The sequence below is a fragment of the Oncorhynchus mykiss genome, chromosome 21 (assembly GCF_057628025.1).
Source record: "Oncorhynchus mykiss isolate SJ-2025 chromosome 21, ASM5762802v1, whole genome shotgun sequence".
Taxonomy (NCBI): domain Eukaryota; kingdom Metazoa; phylum Chordata; class Actinopteri; order Salmoniformes; family Salmonidae; genus Oncorhynchus; species Oncorhynchus mykiss.
The window spans coordinates 576471-593232 of NC_143042.1; the positions used below are offsets into that span (position 1 = coordinate 576471).

The window sequence follows — 16762 nt, forward strand, 5'->3', positions numbered from 1 at the left end:
ACGTTGCCTGATGGAGAGAGAAATAGAGCAGGGCTGAAAGACGGAAGAAGAAATGACATTGAGAATTGATTTCCCTCTCTTTTGTGAGCGACAAAGAGCAAGGAGCTTTTGAGAGGAGAACTGATGGTGAATGGAGGAGTTTTAAGGCTCGGGGGGGGGGGGGGGGGGTCAGTGTGTGTTGAAGAGGGGATGTGTGACTGAACAATAGGTTGAGATCATGGAGTTTAGCCTAGCAGTTGGTGTGACGCTGTGACCGTTCTGGATCCATTAAAGCCTGGTTTATGATGGTGTGAAAGCACTGGCAGGACACTGCAGAAGCACTGGTAGAACCTGCAGTGAGCGGAGAGAGTGAGCGTCATATATCCACGACACATATCTAACAGCTATCTAGCCAGTAGCTACCACCTTCTAGCCTGGAACACAACACGCTACCTAGCTAGTAGCTACCTCCCTCTAGCCTGGAACACAACACGCTATCTAGCCAGTAGCTACCAACTTCTAGCCTGGAACACAACACACTACCTAGCTAGTAGCTACCTCCCTCTAGCCTGGAACACAACACGCTACCTAGCTAGTAGCTACCTCCCTCTAGCCTGGAACACAACACGCTACCTAGCTAGTAGCTACCTCCCTCTAAAGAGAGAGGAGTGACATTTGAAAGTGACAAAGCAGGCAGCACAGGTTGTACGAGTCAAACTAGTTACACACAACAAAATACACAAACCCTCCGGGTCACAATTTACTGCGCCTGTCAATCACCGCAGGTTCTGTCCAACCAAAATGAAACTGAGCTACGATAGTTCAGTTACAGAAGATTGACAGATAAAAATAATCTGGGTGGGCCTCCCGGGTGGCGCAGTGGTTAAAGGCGCTGTACTGCAGCGCCAGCTGTGCCATCAGAGTCCCTGGGTTCGCGCCCAGGCTCTGTCGTAACGTGGGGCGTCGCACAATTGGCCTAGCGTCGTCCGGGTTAGGGAGGGATTGGTCGGTAGGGATGTCCTTGTCTCATCGCGCACCAGCGACTCCTGTGGCAGGCCGGGCGCAGTGCGCGCTAGCCAAGGTTGCCAGGTGCACGGTGTAGCAGTGCGGCTTGGTTGGGTTGTGTATCGGAGGACGCATGACTTTCAACCTTCGTCTCTCCCGAGTTGTAGCGATGAGACAAGATAGTAGCTACTACAACAAATGGATACCACGAAATTGGGGAGAAAAAGGGGAAAATAAAAATAAAATAATCTGGGTTAATGTCACTTCTGTTTTCAGAGCCTTCTCTCTTACACACACACACACACACGAGATTGGTTTTGAAAGTTGCCCGTTTTGCTAGAACCAGTAGAACCAGCTAGACAAGCTCGTAAAGACAAAGGACAGGTGTGTCGTGATATGCTAGACTAGTTTGCATGAGGCCTAGGATGATGTGGGAACCTGTCTTTCTAGAGGAAAGGTGAAATACCTGCTGGTGTCACAGCAGGTACATTGAACATGTTATCTGTCTTGACCTTGTGTTACACACTAGGGATGTGGCAAATTAACCATTTTGCTTAATGCTTAAAAACAGAAATTTTCTCGGTTTTCCGCACACAAAAAAATCCTTAAATTCTACGTCAATTTCAATGCAGAATAATGGCCCTATTACATATGTATGACCACTGGGGCCAAACTCATTACATTATACGTCAATTTACAATGCAGAATAATGGCTTCAGAAGCCTCATTCCTTTACAGACCAGTAAAATGGCCATTCATATCTCCAGAGAAGGTTAGTGGTCAGTGTGTTCCTTTACAGACCAGTAAAATGCCCGTTCATATCTCCAGAGAAGGTTAGTGGTTAGTGTGTTCCTTTACAGACCAGTAAAATGCCCGTTCATATCTCCAGAGAAGGTTAGAGTGGTTAGTGTGTTCCTTTACAGACCAGTAAAATGGCCGTTCATATCTCCAGAGAAGGTTAGAGTGGTTAGAGCGTTGGGCCAGTAACCGAAAGGTTGCCGGATCGAATCCCCGACATGACAAGGTAAAAATCTGTCGTCATGCCCCTGAACAAGGCAGTTAACTCACTGTTCCCTGGTAGGCCGTCATTTTAAATAAGAATTTGTTTTTAACTGACTTGCCTAGTTAAATAAATGGTGAATAAAAAATTAAATGTAAACATCAGTAGCATAGCATAACAGACAGGCATGCCACAGCCGAGACGTTTTCTAGGGGCCACATTCCATTATATCTGAAAGGGTCATGAATAAAGGCTACTGGCCGCCTGCTGTCATTTCATATGGGGCAAAAACGAGAAGTAGGCTGCCCTGTGCTCGCAAGACTGGCCCGACGATACCTTGGTTTCCAGGCGACGTTGATGTCATCCATGCATAGGCTAGGATATATTCTACATGACTAGGCTAGGATATATTCTACATGACTAGGCTAGGATATATTCCACACAAATATATTCCACACGCATAGGCTAGGATATATTCCACACGAATAGGCTAGGATATTCTCCATGAAGAGGCTAGGATATATTCCACACGAATAGGCTAGGATATTCTCCATGAAGAGGCTAGGATATTCTCCATGAAGAGGCTAGGATATATTCCACACGAATAGGCTAGGATATTCTCCATGAAGAGGCTAGGATATATTCTACACGAATAGGCTAGGATATATTCCACATGACTAGGCTAGGATATATTCCACATGACTAGGCTAGGATATATTCTACATGACTAGGCTGGGATATATTCTACATGACTAGGCTAGGATATATTCCACACGAATAGGCTAGGATATATTCCACATGACTAGGCTAGGATATATTCCACATGACTAGGCTAGGATATATTCTACATGACTAGGCTAGGATATATTCTACATGACTAGGCTAGGATATATTCTACATGACTAGGCTAGGATATATTCTACATGACTAGGCTAGGATATATTCTACATGACTAGGCTAGGATATATTCTACATGACTAGGCTAGGATATATTCCACATGACTAGGCTAGGATATATTCTACATGACTAGGCTAGGATATATTCCACATGACTAGGCTAGGATATATTCTACATGACTAGGCTAGGATATATTCTACATGACTAGGCTAGGATATATTCTACATGACTAGGCTAGGATATATTCTACATGACTAGGCTAGGATATATTCTACATGACTAGGCTGGGATATATTCCACACGAATAGGCTAGGATATATTCCACACAAATATATTCCACACGCATAGGCTAGGATATATTCCACACGAATAGGCTAGGATATTCTCCATGAAGAGGCTAGGATATATTCCACACGAATAGGCTAGGATATTCTCCATGAAGAGGCTAGGATATTCTACATGAATAGGCTAGGATATATTCCACACGAATAGGCTAGGATATTCTCCATGAAGAGGCTAGGATATATTCCACACGAATAGGCTAGGATATTCTCCATGAAGAGGCTAGGATATTCTACATGAATAGGCTAGGATATTCTACATGAATAGGCTAGGATATTCTACATGCAACAGACCAAAGACTGAACACATTTTCATCATTAGCCAAGAGACAGATCAAGCAGGAGAGCAGCAGGGAGAGAGAGAGTGTAATGCTTCCTGTTCATTTGTATTGTTTATTTCACATTTGTTTATTATGTACTTCACTTGCTTTGGCAATGTTAACATTTTATTCCATGCCAATAAAGCCCTTAAATTGAATTGAGAACAGGCAGGCCAGCAGGAGGGAGAGAGAGCGAGGTAAGCAGGCAGTCCAGCAGGAGGGAGAGAGAGCGAGGTAAGCAGGCAGGCCAGCAGGAGGGAGAGAGAGAGTGTAATGCTTCCTGTTCATTTGTATTGTTTATTTCACATTTGTTTATTATGTACTTCACTTGCTTTGGCAATGTTAACATTTTATTCCATGCCAATAAAGCCCTTAAATTGAATTGAGAACAGGCAGGCCAGCAGGAGGGAGAGAGAGCGAGGTAAGCAGGCAGGCCAGCAGGAGGGAGAGCGAGAGAGACAGACAGAGCAGGCAGGCCAGCAGGAGAGAAAGAGAGAAAGAGAGAGAGAGAAGCGTGCTCATATGTTTTGGTAATCTGCATCTCAATGTCTTGTCTTGCATGCTTTACAAATTCACTAAAGTAGCCTAAAGTTCACCTTCACCCTGTATTTTCATCAAGGCCTTAGTTTGACAACGTGACCACCAGCCCAGGTCGTATCTAGCCTTCTCTGTTCCTGCCTCCAACTTCCCTCTGTAACTGGGTATATAATACAAACCAACACAGTGATCCATTCAGCACCGAGACTCACAACAAGAAACTAGCCCAACCAAAACACAGCAGAGAAAGAATGAGGCTCGTCTTAACAAAACACTGGTAATGGAGCCGTCTCTGGGTGTGTTCCACATCTCACCAACTCTGATTGGTGCACGCGTGTGTCTTTTGTGTCAAGTTCCACAACACTGGGTGCTTTGTCTCTTTCAATCATAAGAACTGTCAGGAGTGGAATCTGCCGCGCTGGATCACATGGGGACCGAGAGAGAGAGAGAGAGAGGGGTCACAAGCGGAGAGAACAAGCTGTGACATTAACTTGTCCTTCACACCACAAGCCAGAACAGAACTGGCAGTTTGTCAAATGCTCCATTGGTTTGGACCTGAGACATTGGATAGGCGCTGCTTGCTCAACACTGCCTGTTTAACCAAGCTCCAACACAGAGTCTACCTGAAAGCCCCAATCCAACAAAATGGGCAGGAGAGGAACTGTCATAATGAAAAAGCCACATAGAAGACCTGACACGTGGTCAGTGAACTGAATCACCCTACAACTACCACAGCCAGTCTACCTATACCAGATAGAAGACCACTACCACAGCCAGTCTACCTATACCAGATAGAAGACCACTACCACAGCCAGTCTACCTATACCAGATAGAAGACCACTACCACAGCCAGTCTACCTATACCAGATAGAACACCACTACCACAGCCAGTCTACCTATACCAGATAGAAGACCTGACACGTGGTCAGTGAACTGAATCACCCTACAACTACCACAGCCAGTCTACCTATACCAGATAGAAGACCACTACCACAGCCAGTCTACCTATACCAGATAGAAGACCACTACCACAGCCAGTCTACCTATACCAGATAGAAGACCACTACCACAGCCAGTCTACCTATACCAGATAGAACACCACTACCACAGCCAGTCTACCTATACCAGATAGAAGACCACTACCACAGCCAGCCTACCTATACCAGATAGAAGACCACTACCACAGCCAGCCTACCTATACCAGATAGAAGACCACTACCACAGCCAGTCTACCTATACCAGATAGAAGACCTGACACGTGGTCAGTGAACTGAACCACCCTACAACTACCACGGCCAGCCTACCTATACCAGATAGAAGACCACTACCACAGCCAGTCTACCTATACCAGATAGAAGACCACTACCACAGCCAGTCTACCTATACCAGATAGAAGACCACTACCACAGCCAGTCTACCTATACCAGATAGAAGACCTGACACGTGGTCAGTGAACTGAACCACCCTACAACTACCACAGCCAGTCTACCTATACCAGATAGAAGACCACTACCACAGCCAGTCTACCTATACCAGATAGAAGACCACTACCACAGCCAGTCTACCTATACTAGATAGAAGACCACTACCACAGCCAGTCTACCTATACCAGATAGAAGACCTGACACGTGGCCAGTGAACTGAATCACCCTACAACTACCACAGCCAGCCTACCTATACCAGATAGAAGTCCACTACCACAGCCAGTCTACCTATACCAGATAGAAGACCACAGCCAGCCTACCTATACCAGATAGAAGACCACAGCCAGCCTACCTATACCAGATAGAAGACCACAGCCAGCCTACCTATAACAGATAGAAGACCACAGCCAGCCTACCTATACCAGATAGAAGACCACTACCACAGCCAGCCTACCTATACCAGATAGAACACCACTACCACAGCCAGTCTACCTATACCAGATAGAAGACCACAGCCAGCCGACCTATACCAGATAGAATACCAGAGCCAGCCTACCTATACCAGATAGAAGACCACAGCCAGCCTACCTATACCAGATAGAAGACCACTACCACAGCCAGCCTACCTATACCAGATAGAAGACCACTACCACAGCCAGTCTACCTATACCAGATAGAAGACCACTACCACAGCCAGTCTACCTATACCAGATAGAAGACCTGACACGTGGCCAGTGAACTGAATCACCCTACAACTACCACAGCCAGCCTACCTATACCAGATAGAAGACCACTACCACAGCCAGTCTACCTATACCAGATAGAAGACCACTACCACAGCCAGCCTACCTATACCAGATAGAAGACCACTACCACAGCCAGCCTACCTATACCAGATAGAAGACCACTACCACAGCCAGTCTACCTATACCAGATAGAAGACCTGACACGTGGCCAGTGAACTGAATCACCCTACAACTACCACAGCCAGCCTACCTATACCAGATAGAAGACCACTACCACAGCCAGTCTACCTATACCAGATAGAAGACCACTACCACAGCCAGCCTACCTATACCAGATAGAAGACCACTACCACAGCCAGCCTACCTATACCAGATAGAAGACCACTACCACAGCCAGTCTACCTATACCAGATAGAAGACCACTACCACAGCCAGTCTACCTATACCAGATAGTGACAGGAGAAATACCTCTTCCAAATGGCACCCTATTCCCAGAGGGCTCTGGTCTAAAGTAGTGCACTATATAGGGAATAAGGCTCTGGTCTAAACAAGTGCACTATATAGGGAATAGGGCTCTGGTCTAAAGTAGTGCACTATATAGGGAATAGGGATCTGGTCTAAAGTAGTGCACTATATAGAGAATATGGCTCTGGTCTAAAGTAGTGCACTATATAGAGAATAGGGCTCTGGTCTAAAGTAGTGCATTATATAGAGAATAGGGCTCTGGTCTAAAGTAGTGCACTATATAGAGAATAGGGCTCTGGTCTAAAGTAGTGCATTATATAGAGAATAGGGATCTGGTCTAAAGTAGTGCACTATATAGAGAATAGGGCTCTGGTCTAAAGTAGTGCACTATATAGAGAATAGGGCTCTGGTCTAAAGTAGTGCACTATATAGGGAATAGGGCTCTGGTCTAAAGTAGTGCATTATATCGAGAATAGGGCACCATTTGGGACATGCCCATAACTCTTTGCCGTCTACGTGGCATTGATTGGAGTCTACAGACAGTAGTATCTCGCTAATGACTCACTGCCAATGAGTGATCCTCAGTACTAACACACAGGCCAGACTCGGTACATCTCACAATCCAAACAGAGTGTGACTAGCTGCATTCCTGTTCAAATGTCTGTTGAGCCACATCTCTGGTCTGCGTTCCCTATAGACTTGAAATCACGGTCCACTTTAATAATGGAACACTAGTCACTTTAATAATGTTTACATATTTTTGCTTAACTCATCTCATGCATATACTGTATTTTAGTCTATGCCACTCTGATATTGCTCGTTCTAATATTTATATATTTCTTAATTACATCATTTTACTTTAGATTTGTGTGTATTGTTGTGAATTGTTAGATATTACTGCACTGTTGGAGTGAGGAACAGAAGCATTTCGCGACACTCGCAATAACATCTGCTAAACATGTGTATGTGACCAATAAAATGTGATTTGATATGGCAGTCTATACCCTACATAGAGATCTGGTCAAAACTAGAGCATTGGGAGAATGGGGTGTCATTTGGGAGAGTCTAAGTCATTTATTCTGTCACTATCAGGTATAGGCTGACTAGCTAATGGTAGTTGTAGAGCGATTCAGTTTCCTGTCCATGTGTCAGGTCTTCTATGTGCATTAAATTGGGAACAGTGGTGCCACATGGACAGACCACACCATCTCTGGAGTCTACTGCTGTCTGTTTGCTATAGCTTCTGCTGGCCATGTCCGACTAGCCCATTTAACCAGAAAGCTTACAAAACACATACACCTGACACAGCTCACACAGACCCTTAGGCTAAGTAGCCCTCAAAAAGTCTTTCTGAACTAGAAGTTCTGGTTGTCGATCAAAAACAACAAGTCACCCCATTGATCTCCTTCCCTACTTACTAACTGCATAACTCGTTAGCTTCATAAACATCGGAGTTAGAACAGGACCGAACATCAAATCAGGGTAAATAAAAAGGTTTTAGTTGAGTGATTATGATTGAACACCGTGGTGGTGGTAGCCGTGACAAAAGCAGGTTTAGGAACCTAGATGATGACTCATATCCGTCTCCAGCTTACTAACCACCAAGCAGAGGAGATACGCATTACCCTGACCGGGGGGACTTGGTGATGGAGAAATATTGCCGTGCATATTTAAAAAAACAGCTCCGTTTTGTCCGTTTATTATCTCCTCTACATCAATAAGACGTCACTAAGCAGCTGTGTGTTCCTCGGTCTTCTCTCCTCTCAGCAAAGACAAGCTTTTATCAGTTCCAACACAGGCTACAGCCCACGCCGGAGATGATTTACTGGAGCCAACATTCGGAAGGATGACGGATGCTGGTGTTAGTCAGGCTACAGCTTTACACTGAACACCCTGCACACTGACTACAGTCTTATTCCAAGTCTCTTGTGAATACAATGAGATGGAGCTAGTTACTGTGTGGACTAATTAAAGTTACCCCAATCAACAATGAAATATTATAGCTTGTTTAGATAGTGGACTACAGTGTAGTACTGACAGCTCATCAGCAGAGATTGCGTCTGTTTAAAAATATGTAAATAATGATTAGAGATCCTCTGAGGTTCCTAGCTAATAAGGTTAAGTATATGCCTAGCCGGTTGACATGGCAACGACTGACCCGTCAACCACAAAACTAACCCCGCCCCCTGTCAAACAAATAGCGAGCTCTGTACCGTAATCCAAAAACAGCCTGAGGGTGGTTACCAGGACAGTACCTGACCATACACAGACCCGACTCTTCCTGCTAATGCTATTCTGACATGTAAAGTCACAAGCCTAAACCAGTGGATTTAAAGTCGAGGTCCCCCCCCCCCCAACAAAAAAAAAAACATATAGGGTGAATTCTACTGTAAATCTCGTTTTAACTTTATAATTTCACTTCATAAATGTTTAATATTTTTTTATTAAAACTGAATAATGTTCTGTAAACAAGTTCATGACAAAAAATCCAATACATGTCATTTAAAACTATGTTTAGTGAGCACAACTTTTATTTTGAAACAATCAGACCAGGGGTTCTTTCTTTTATGCCTTCTGCATCTCAGTACAAGAGGCCTTACTGCAGTCCCTAGTTTGAATCCAGGCTGAATCACATCCGGCCGTGATTGAGAGTCCCATAGGGATGCGCACAATTGGCCCAGCGTCGTCCGGGTTTGGCCAAGGTAGGCCGTCATTGTAAATAACAATTTGTTTTTAACTCACTTGTCTAATTAAATAAAGGTTCAATTTAACATTTACATTTTTTAAATGCCTTAGCAATCTGTTTTTCACACCTAACCTGCAACCCGATTGGCTGAACGCAAAATTCTGGGAGAGCGCGATGGATGCCGTTTGAATGCGATAGCCACCCACAGACCTCCAGTGGGTTTCATTGTAAATAAGAATTTGTTCCTAACTGACTTACCTAGTTAAATAAAGGTCAAATAAAAACACGTTAAAAACCCAGATCTGCGTTATTGCTATTATAAACTGGTTATCAACGTAATTAGGAGTAAATATAAATGTTTTGTCATACCCGTGGTATATGGTCTGATATACCACAGCTGTCAGTCAGCCTTATCTAATTTTATCCCCACCTTATCAATGCTATTGAAGCAAACAAAGGAGTGCTATGTGAGACCGTTAAAAACACATTCACTTGAGGATAGTGAGCAACCTAGTCATATTTTAAAATTGCTGCCTGTTAAGAAACTAAGCTATAATTTAAGGTTGGCTAAGACGCTAAAATAAAGCAATAAGGTTAGCTACTAGAAAGTAGCATAAACATTTGACCACGGGCTTAGCCTGATCCAGCCAGCTCGCTAGTACACCACTGGTGTAGCGCTGCGAGACAAAGAAACAATCCCAAACTACACATCTCTGGCATTTAAAAAATCATCATATCAACATTTAAATCCATCTTTACACAATAATTGGAAGACAAAAAAACAGACGAGGTTTCTAATTTACAACAATGTTATCGACCACAGCGCCTACAAAATATGAGATATGATGTACAGATAGTGTTGAACTACCCTTCGCTGCACTGACATTTCTGAACGAAGCGTCGCCTTTGAAGGAACCAGGACAACACTTTGTTGACAGATGTGGTTCCACTAGCGTTACCTATCTAGCGTTAACTACGTTACAGTAGTTAGCTACATACCTTTTCGAAAAACAACCACACGTTGTCTTTTTCCAACAACTGGCTCAATCTAGCCCAGGCAATGGCTAGTAGCTACCACTAGCAGCTCACCGACGGGGGATGTGGTGCCAGCTCAAGCTAGCTGTGCAGTGCGTCACTGGATGCAGAGGAAACCTGGGTAGCTAGGCTACTGTTATTCCAAAAAGACGTTACTGTAAATCTAGCTAAACAACTGAAATACCCGACCAAATGTCATGACAACCACTAAATGTACCTTGTCGAGAAGCACGGAGACGCTGTCCTTTTGTCCCTAGGTTGTTCCCCCAAAAAGAAAGAGTAGCCACGACTCGGACAATTTGTTCCACGGTTCTCTACGGGATTCTGAACCTCTGAAGGCTGACTTGACTTTACTCGCCGATGTCGTAGCGTTCTGTGTGACGCCCTCGCGTGAGCCCACCGAAACCAATCAGAATGCTCTAACGGGAACAGGTGGCCAACAGTTGAGGAGCCGGAAGTGTATGCTAACAGGTTTGACGGGACCTGTAGTTCTAGGATTTTGTGTAACAGCCTGACACAATACAATTGTATCAACAACCGCAAAACATGATCCCAGGAAAATACTTCGACATTACATAGGACTTATGACATGTATTTCTATTGTATTTCAACATTCACAGTACCTGACGTCACAGTCCTTTGTATTCGCTAACTTATATTTGATTTATTTAACCTTTATTTAACTAGGCAAGTCAGTTAAGTACAAATTCGTACTAACAATGACAGCCTTCCCCCGGCCAAACCCTAAACCGGACGATGCTGGGCCAATTGTGTTGTTAACAACAAAACTGATGCCTGCGCAACTATGGGTCAAAACAGACGGGTTGGCTTAGATTGTTGACAACATGCATGCTATATTTAGTGTCCAATGTTTATTGAAAACAAACAAATTTGCACAATGAGCACTGGGCCAATTGTGCGTCTGCCCTATGGGACTCCGAATCACAGCCGGTGGTGATACAGCCTGGAATCAAACCAGGGTCTGTAGTGACACCTCTAGCACTGAGATGCAGTGCCTTGGACCACTGCCCCACTCAGGAGCCCAAATACAATTGACAACCATTCAATAATTCAGCAGGCTACCACTCAAGATTCAGTCATAAACGGTGAGTTGTAAGGTTAGGTTCTAATTGTGGGAATAGAGTGGTGATTTTCCCCCAGTATGTACATTAGTCTTTTACTCACACACAAAACACCAAGCCTATCATGGATGTGTGGCTCTAATTGCGTTTGGCTTCCTATCAGATGCTGTAAAAGTATGATAATACATTAAACTCAATGACTAAACATGTTTGACTCTGATCACCCCACTTCTGGCCCGGGGCAAGATGTCAGGGGACACACACACACACACACACACACACACACACACACACACAAACACACAAACACACACACACACACACACACACACACACACACACACACACACACACACACACACACACACACACACACACACACACACACACAATTGAGTCCAGAGGGCATTTATAGCTTTGTGTGGTTGGGCGTAAGATCTCTGATGCAGTAGGACTGGTCGGCCACAGTAGCCTACAGTATGGTTACAAAACTCAGGCAGAGCATGCAGCTACACCGTAGACAGTGTATTTAAGCATTTGCTTCATTTAGCATGGTAATGATCCGGAATGAAGTGTTGTCAATGTGTGCTGTGTTGTATAGGTCCAAAGGCTGGTCCAAAGGAACATGGAGTTCTGACTGACAATCCGCCAGCTGGAAAAACAGCACACAGCTAACCCTCCAGTCATTACCTGAAAAAAAACACACACACACACACACACACACACACACACACACAGCTAACCCTCCAGTTATTGCCTGAACACACACACAGCTAACCCTCTAGCATTACCTGTTCAGCCAGTCAGGGAAGCAGGCAGCCAGGAGTCAAGGTTAATGGAGGGTATCCGGGCCAGTCTGGGGTTGTGATTGGTTGTTTCAGCAACACCTTATTTGGCCCCTACAGGTGATCCATAGTTAACAGTTAGGTTTACAGCTTGGATGGCTGAAAGTAGTGAATAAATAAACAGATGCTGCTTATCAATCAAGTTGAACGGACTACTTCTTATCAGACCTCAGGATAAGACCCAGGTACAGACAGTTCAAAGTAACAAAACTTTATTACGAAAACAGGAGGCAGACAAACGACAAGTCAAGGGCAGGCAGAGGTCAGGAATCCAGGGTAGTGTCACAAGGTACAGAACGGCAGGCAGGCTCAGGGCAGGCAGAGGTCAGGAATCCAGGGCAGTGTCACAAAGTACAGAACGGCAGGCAGGCTCAGGGCAGGCAGAGGTCAGGAATCCAGGGCAGTGTCACAAGGTACAGAACGGCAGGCAGGCTCAGGGCAGGCAGAAGTCAGGAATCCAGGGCAGTGTCACAAGGTACAGAACGGCAGGCAGGCTCAGGGCAGGCAGAGGTCAGGAATCCAAGGTACAGAACGGCAGGCAGGCTCAGGCCAGGCAGAGGTCAGGAATCCAGGGCAGTGTCACAAGGTACAGAACGGCAGGCAGGCAGGCTCAGGGCAGGCAGAATGGTAAAAACCGGGAAAACTAGAAAACAGGGACTACAGAGAAAACCAGAAGCAGGGGGAAAAGGCTGGTAGGCTTGACGAGACAAGACAAACTGGCAACAGACAAACAGAAAACACAGGTATAAATACACAGGGGATGATGGGGAAGATGGGAGACACCTGGAGAGGGGTGGAGACAAGCACAAGACAGGTGAAAAGGATCAGGGTGTGACAATTTCCTCCAAATCCCCCCAAATTGATGTTGATTGTATCAGACAGTGAAATGTGTCCGTTGACAGATCTGCTGGGGATGTGTGTATAGGATTGGAAACATAGATACCACAATGCTTACGAAGCACACAAACAAAGGAATCCAACTCATTTGGACCTGGAGCAGAGAAAGCACACAAACAAAGGAATCCAACTCATTTGGACCTGGAGGAGAGAAAGCACACAAACAAAGGAATCCAACTCATTTGGACCTGGAGGAGAGAAAGCACACAAACAAAGGAATCGAACTCATTTGGACCTGGAGGAGAGAAAGCACACAAACAAAGGAATCAAACTCATTTGGACCTGGAGGAGAGAAAGCACACAAACAAAGGAATCCAACTCATTTGGACCTGGAGGAGAGAAAGCACACAAACAAAGGAATCGAACTCATTTGGACCTGGAGGAGGAGAGAAAGCACACAGTCATGGAGGGTGGGATTTAGGAGGACTTGATTGGAATGAAACTCAATGGCAAGAAATCACAAGCATGGGGGGCAGGGATGAGAGGGAGAGAGGGGGGCAGGGATGAGCGAGAGAGGACAGAGACAGAGAGACAGAGATGGAGAGAGAGAGACAGAGAGAAAGAGAAAGGGAGAGCGCGAGACAGAGGGAGAGAAAGATAGAGAGGGGGGGACAGGGATGAGAGGGAGGGAGGGGGGATGAGACAGAGAGAGGGGGGATGAGAGAGAGAGAGGGGGGATGAGAGAGAGAGAGGGGGATGAGAGAGAGAGAGGGGGGATGAGAGAGAGAGGGGGGGTGAGAGGGAGAGAGGGGGGGCAGGGATGAGTGAGAGAGGACAGAGACAGAGAGACAGAGACAGAGATGGAGAGAGAGAGACAGAGAGAAAGATAAAGGGAGAGACAAATGGAGAGAAAGATAGAGAGGGGGGGACAGGGATGAGAGAGAGAGAGTTAATTTCTAATAGTGTTTTGTTGATGTTGTTACATTTGTTGATTCTCACTTTTGTTAATTGTTCATTTCACTTGCTTTGGCAATGTAAACATATATTTCCCATGCCAATAACGCCCCTTTGAGTTGAATTGAGAGAGAGATGGCAGGGATGAGAGAGAGAGATGGCAGGGATGAGAGAGAGAGATGGCAGGGATGAGAGAGAGAGATGGCAGGGATGAGAGAAAGAGATGGCAGGGATGAGAGAGAGAGATGGCAGGGATGAGAGAGAGAGATGGCAGGGATGAGAGAGGACGAGATATAGAGAGTCACGGCCCTAAATATAGGTTTAATACCTACTGCTTAAGCTCCCTGTATGTTGTTGTGAACACACCTCAATCTCTGATCACAATGCAATGGAACAATGACAGTAATTCTCCCATCCATTCCATCAGGGTTGGCTTTTGCTTTCTCTCACAGCCCTCCGTTGTCAATAGAAGATTCTGCTCTCTCCCATCAGAGAATTTCTAAAGCCGCAGAAAAATAATTCCTAGAACAGATTTCTATATCTACAGTTGAACTAAATCTAAAATGGGCAGAGCATAGATGTCCATTTGTAACGGATTTCCTCCTCTTCGTCTGAGGAGGAGTACGGATCGGACCAAAGCGCAGCGTGGTAAAGTGTTCATGATGATTTTAATTCAAGAAAGCACTGAACACTGAATCAAAACAATAAACGATGATGTGAATTAACAAAACTGAAACAGTACAGTGTGGCCCAAACCCTCACACGGAAACAAACACCCACAAACCAAAACCCAAACAGTACCGTGTGGCCCAAACACTCACACGGAAACAAACACCCACAAACCAAAACCCAAACAGTACAGTGTGGCCCAAACCCTCACACGGAAACAAACACCCACAAACCAAAACCCAAACAGTACAGTGTGGCCCAAACCCTCACACGGAAACAAACACCCACAAACCAAAACCCAAACAGTACAGTGTGGCCCAAACCCTCACACGGAAACAAACACCCACAAACCAAAACCCAAACAGTACAGTGTGGCCCAAACACTCACACGGAAACAAACACCCACAAACCAAAAGTGAAACCCAGGCTACCTAAGTATGATTCTCAATCAGAGACAACCAATGACACCCGCCTCTGATTGAGAACCATACTAGGCCGAACCCAAAAACCAACATAGAAAAACAAACATAGAAAATCAAACATAGACTGCCCACCCCAACTCACGCCCTGACCATACTAAAACAAATAATAAAATAACAGAACTATGGTCAGAACGTGACACCATTCTAGTCATTTTATTTCTATGAGGGCTAGTGTGGTGGAAGGGGGTGTGGCTATAACAGTGTAGTATGTATGGCCCTATACAGGTGTACAGTAGCTGGTGTGCTGTCAGGGGGTGTGGCTATAACAGTGTAGTATGTAGGATTGCATATTTTGGGGAATATTCAGAGGTGGAAACTTTCCGTGGGAATTAACGGAATATATGGGAATTGATATTAATACCATTTAAATGTAGATGTTTTTTGTATTGGTTATATTTACCATATCATATGGAGACAGAAACCTTTTACCTCATCATACGTAGACATAAATCAAATGATTAAATCCTTCCAATTGACATTTTTTTAAACAATTTTGTTACCAATTGAACTTTAATGAAATGAGTTGACTCTTCAAATGGGATGATTTCACTGAACAACAACAGAAAGGCAATACTGAATGACCCCCAATGATCCATCGCATCTCCCAAAAATGTTTTCAACATACATCTATAAAATGATAGTCTAGAAACTAAAGCTTTAGTTGTCTTCCTCTCAGGCTTCCATGTCTTCTCCCTTGACCTCCTCAATGTCCACCTCTTGAACATCAGACTCTGAGGCCTCATCTTCACTGTCACTTTCCAACCTAGTTGAGGATGGCTTGATGTCAGGCTCAAAAAGCCTCAAATTTGCCCGGATGGCCACCAATTTTTCAACCCTTGTATTGGTCAGCCTGTTTTGTGTGTGTGTGTGTGTGTGTGTGTGTGTGTGTGTGTGTGTGTGTGTGTGTTCCCAAACAAGGACCAGTTGCATTCTGAGGCGGCTGATGTTTGTGGGATTTGGAGGATGATGGAGGCAACAGTGGAAAGAGCCTCAGATCCACAAAGTCCTTTCCACCAGGTGGCTGGTGAGATATGTTGTCACGACTACCATATTGCATCTCCATCCCAAGGCCCTTGCTTGGAAGTGTACTCCGTAAGACTGCCAAGAACCTTGCCTTCATCCAGGCCAAGGTGGCGAGACACGGTAGTGATGACACCATAGGCCTTGTTGATCTCTGCACCAGACAGGATGCTCTTGCCAGCATACTTGGGGTCCAACATGTACGCTGCAGGGTGTTTGGGCTTCAGGTAGAAGTCTTCACACTTTTTGGTGTATTTCAGAACTGCAGTTTCCTCTGCTTGGAGCAACAGTGAAGTGGGCAGGGCAGTACGGATTTATTCTCTGACATCTGCAAGCAGAGTCTGAACATCAGACAGGATGGCATTGTCTCCCTCAATCCGTCCAATGGCTACTGCTATAGGTTTCAGGCTGCTTACCACTCTCTCCCAAACTACATC

The 16762-nt window shown here is 45.0% G+C and overlaps 1 protein-coding gene across 2 annotated transcripts in view; it reads right to left on the bottom strand.

Moving 5' to 3' along the window:
• Positions 1-11010, bottom strand: part of LOC101268929 (adiponectin receptor 2) — a 74808-nt gene extending 63798 nt beyond the window's left edge. Inside the window, exon 1 of one of the 2 annotated variants that reach the window (XM_090213273.1) lies at positions 10654-11010. The gene's annotated coding sequence lies outside the window, so the exon portion shown is untranslated. Of the gene's footprint in view, positions 1-10400 lie in introns of both variants that reach the window. The other variant, XM_090213275.1, reaches the window with a different exon arrangement.
• Between the last annotated feature and the right edge of the window lie 5752 nt (positions 11011-16762).